Source organism: Penaeus japonicus, unplaced genomic scaffold (assembly GCF_977035675.1).
Source record: "Penaeus japonicus unplaced genomic scaffold, GWHDUDI00000001_assembly GWHDUDI00000004, whole genome shotgun sequence".
Classification (NCBI taxonomy): domain Eukaryota; kingdom Metazoa; phylum Arthropoda; class Malacostraca; order Decapoda; family Penaeidae; genus Penaeus; species Penaeus japonicus.
Window position 1 is genome coordinate 10,609,029 of NW_028234406.1, and position 5,000 is coordinate 10,614,028.

The window sequence follows — 5,000 nt, forward strand, 5'->3', positions numbered from 1 at the left end:
GAGTGAGTGCGTGAGGAGTGAGTGAGTGTTGGGGTGTGTGTGTGTATGTGTGTGTGTGTTTGTGTGTTGGTTGTGTGTGTGTGTGTGTGATGTGTGTGTGTGTGTGTGTGTGTGTGTGTGTGTGTGTGTGTGAGTTGTGTGTGTTGTGTGGTGTATAGGAGAGAGAGGAGAGAGAGAGTGAGAGGAGAGAGGAGAGAGAGAGTGAGAGAGAGAGGAGAGAGAAGAGAGAGATAGAAGTGGTGGATAGAGAGTAGATAGATAGATAATAGATAGTGTGTGGGGTATGAGATATATATATATTGTTTAGTATGTATGTTAATATATATATAGATTTGTATGGGTGGTGAGAGAGAGAGAGAGATTGTGTGTGTGTGTGTGGCGAGAGAGAGAGAGAGAGATTGTGTGTGTGTGTGGTGAGGAGAGAGAGAGATTGTGTTGTGGGGGAGAGAGAGTGATTATTGTTGTGTGTGGTGAGAGAGAGAGAGAGTAATTGTTTGTGTGTGGGAGAGAGAGCGGGATTAATTGCTTGTGTGGTGAGGAGAGAGGAGAGGTGAATTTAATTGTTTGTGTGTGGTGAGAGAGAGGGATTAATTGTTTGTGTGTGGTGAGAGAGAGAGAGAATTGTGTGTGTGTGGTGAGAGAGAGACGTATTAATTGTTTGTGTGTGGTGAGAGAGAGGGATTAATTGTTTGTGTGTGGTGAGAGATATGGATTAACTGTTCGTGTGGTGAGAGATATGGATTAATTAAAATAACAGGTGCATCATTGTCAATGTCAACATTTCTTTGATGCTTCCTGTAACTAATTTACACTTTCGTCGGTTGAAGTTTTAGCGATGTGGGTTTGATAACCTCTCATGACACAAAATCTTTGTCTTCATCTCTTGGTTAATTTACTTCAAACATTGTTTTGGGCCAATTTCAAGAATTTGTTAACGTTGATTTATCAATATCCTTTCAATCATTATCAACTCCATAATTGGCATTCTTAACACGACTATTTCAAGAAGATGCAGCAAACATACAGTCTATAGAATGGACTTTATATTAATACTTCTGGATTGTAAAAATCCTTGGTCACAAGGTAGTAGTACAGATGTGCATTAGGGGGCAAGTAGATGCAGAAAATATTACTTTTCACAAGAAATTATTTTCTAGTCTATGATACTAGCAATGAGCTTGTGCAGTTGGTACGAAGTGGTTGTTTGAACCAATAGGCATAATAAAGCATATATTCTTCAGACATCTTGGATGTTTGCTTTTCCAATCACTGCCAACTTCACCTTGTGTGTGCCTGCAGTATCACAGCACCCAAGTCAAGTAAGATTTTATTGAATAGGACATATATTTCAAGACTCCACTTCATGCAAATACCACCATAAGTAGCTTTGACAAATGGGTGATAAATACTTGGTTGAGTCCTTTGACTTGGATTACATTACTTTTTAACTTGTAAGAAACTGAATTTACCGTGTTTCACATGGAAAATTATAAATAAGAAAAAAAGTATACTGGATGTATTTTTGTATTTATTCATACGGTAGACTGCTAATTAAAGGGCTATTTAGTATATAATCACAATTAGAGTAATACATTTGAATTTGTTTACATTTTGACAGTGAGAAAGTGGTCTCATATCGAGAACTCATGCAAAGTAATAAAATACCCAAGTTTAGTTCATGACAGTAATAACCTTCAATTTTAGCAAGTAATGTGCATTGTGTAATATCCATTTTCAACACTACTGTAATGCAGGTATTATAATATCCTTTTTCAATTGCCAGGAAAGTGAGAAAGTATACCCTAATGCAGGATAACTCTGGTATTTTATTGCAGTGAAATATGAAAATACAAAGTGTACCACACTTAACGTGAATAAGCAAAAATATTAAAAGTCCAAGTTATTTCTTCTTTAATTGATGTACCAAGGAATGCAATATTTGCACAAATAAGTCTAGGATCTTACTGACTGCTAATCTGTATAACTGATATTTGAAGTAAAATTTTCCATGCATGATGTGTTAACATATTCAATTTCACTTCAACATGCTAATATGAATTAATTAAAAGAAACTAGAAAGAAAGTATTTGTCGTTGGAATAATATTTTCTCATGCATTAAATGGGAAATCACATATGCCATTTAAAATAGGCTTGAATGTCCTATGAACTAAAAAGTGCTTTTATTAGAGGAAGAAGCAAATAACTGTAAACATTATCTTTTTTCCCCAAAGGTGTGCCACAGAAACACTGGTCGCTCTGTGAGCATGATGGCCGATTTAATTCGAGTGTTGAAAGCATTGCAGGTTGGTGGTGCTGCAAATAAGGCCTATGGTTAGCAGAAACTTTTCCATCACAGGTTTTTAGATGTTTTACACCATTATGCTTCTTAAATTTCAGCAACCAACCTTCTGAATATTGACACGTGCCATCAATATTTAGTTCATGGTGTGTTCTAGCTTGTTTCATGACCAACAAACCAGTCAGTGGCATATGCATTCAGTTCTTGTCCAATTCACTCCATTAGCACATGGTCAAGATCTTTGTTTTTTGAGTTAAGTAGTGTTTACCTATTTTTCTTTAGTTTTTGGTCATTGTCGTTATAATATTCAGTAACTTGTGTCTCTTTTTCTTTAAATCATAAACTGTGGTAGTTCCAACACCAATGACCCAATGACCGACCACGCCAAGCTTCTGCAGTAACCTTTCTGATTATTATTAGCTTCCTTTCCTATTTTCAGTGATCCTAGGGGATCTGCAGTTTCTCTTTGACAATTTTTCAAGTGAAATTACAATCAGAAAATAAAAAGCAAAAACAAACATTTTGTGTGAGCCTACAAGCATCGAGCCAATTGATACCTGTCACTCTGGCTTTCAGTGCTGAGTCCACTGTTAATTGGTAAGCGGGTATGGAGTGGCAGCAGCAGTTTGTGCACAAACAATCTGGTATGTAGAGATGAATGACCTCCACAAAAAATATTGGTGATATGAATGATAATATATATGATTACCAAATTATATATATAAATATTAATATAATATATTTTATATTTATATTTATATTATATTTATATTATATTTATTGTATATTATATATTATTTTATATATATTAATATTTATATATATATTTATATATTATATATATATATATAATTATTATATATATATTATAGTTTATAAATATATTATGTATTATATATATCATATTATTATATATTATGTATATATGTATTTATATATATATTATGGTATTATAGATATATATATGATATATGTTTATTGATATATATATATGTATTATTATATATTTTAATGTATTAATATATATATATTATGAAATATAAATATATTAATAGTATATATATGTATATATATATATAAATTATTATTTTGTATATATCATAATATATATCTAATATATAATATATATAATAATACCTATATCTATATATATATATGATCATAATATATAAGTTATATGTAGGTATATATATACATATATGTATATAATAATATATATATATATATATAATATTTATAAATATATATATATATATATATTATATATATTTATGTATTATATATATAGATATTTTTATATATATGTCACTATATTATGTATATATATATAATATATATTGTAAAATTATATAAAATATATATCTGTATATAGTAGATATTATTTATGTATATTTAGTATATATATGTATATTTAATATATTAATTTATGTATATATATTTATTTATATGATATATGTATGTATATATAATTATGGTAATATATATATATATATTTATAGAATATATATATTTGATATATATTTATGTATTATATTGATATATATATATATATAATGTATACTATATATTTATATTTATGTAATATATATAGTATATTACTTTATGTATAATTATTATATATATATTTATGTATATATATATATATATATAATTATATATATACATATAATTTTATGTATATTATATATATAATATATCTATAATATAGATATATATATATATTATGTATATATAATATATATATTATATATATTATAATTATAATATATATATATATATACTGTATATATGTATATATATAATATAATATATTATATATATATTACTATATATAGATATATGTATATATATTATATATATATATATATATATGTATATAAATCAATAAGTATAATATTTATGTATATATATATATATATGTATATTATATATATATATATATAATATAAATATATTATATATATATATATATAATATATATTATATATGTATATATGATATTATAATATATATATATATATATTTATGTATATATATTTAATATTTTATTATCTAGTTATATAATATATATATATTTATACTTATATATATATTTATATATATATATACATATATATATTATAATATTATATATATTATTTATATTTTACTTAATATATATATATTTATCATAAGTATGATATTATATATATATATACATTATGTATATATTAAATTAGTAAGATATATATAAGAATTGTATTTATATATTCAATTATATTTTAGATATATTATAATAATATTAATAATTAATATAATATTTTATAATATTTATTTATTATATAATAATTTATATAAGATTTTTATTTATATTTACATAATATTATATTATAATAATTTTATTTAAAATATAATATTAATTTATAATTTTTATTATATTTATAATTATTACATCTAATATTATATTTATTATTAAATTTAATCTATATTATTAAAATATACTTAATATATATATTATATATTATATTATATAATATTATAGTATTAATTTATTAATTATATTATATTAAGATATTATTATAATTATATTAATAATTATTAATATATTAAAATATTATAAATTAAATAATATATTAGTATTTATATAATGATTTAATATTATTTATAATAATTAATATATAATTTATATATTAATAATATAAGTATATATTCATAATTAAT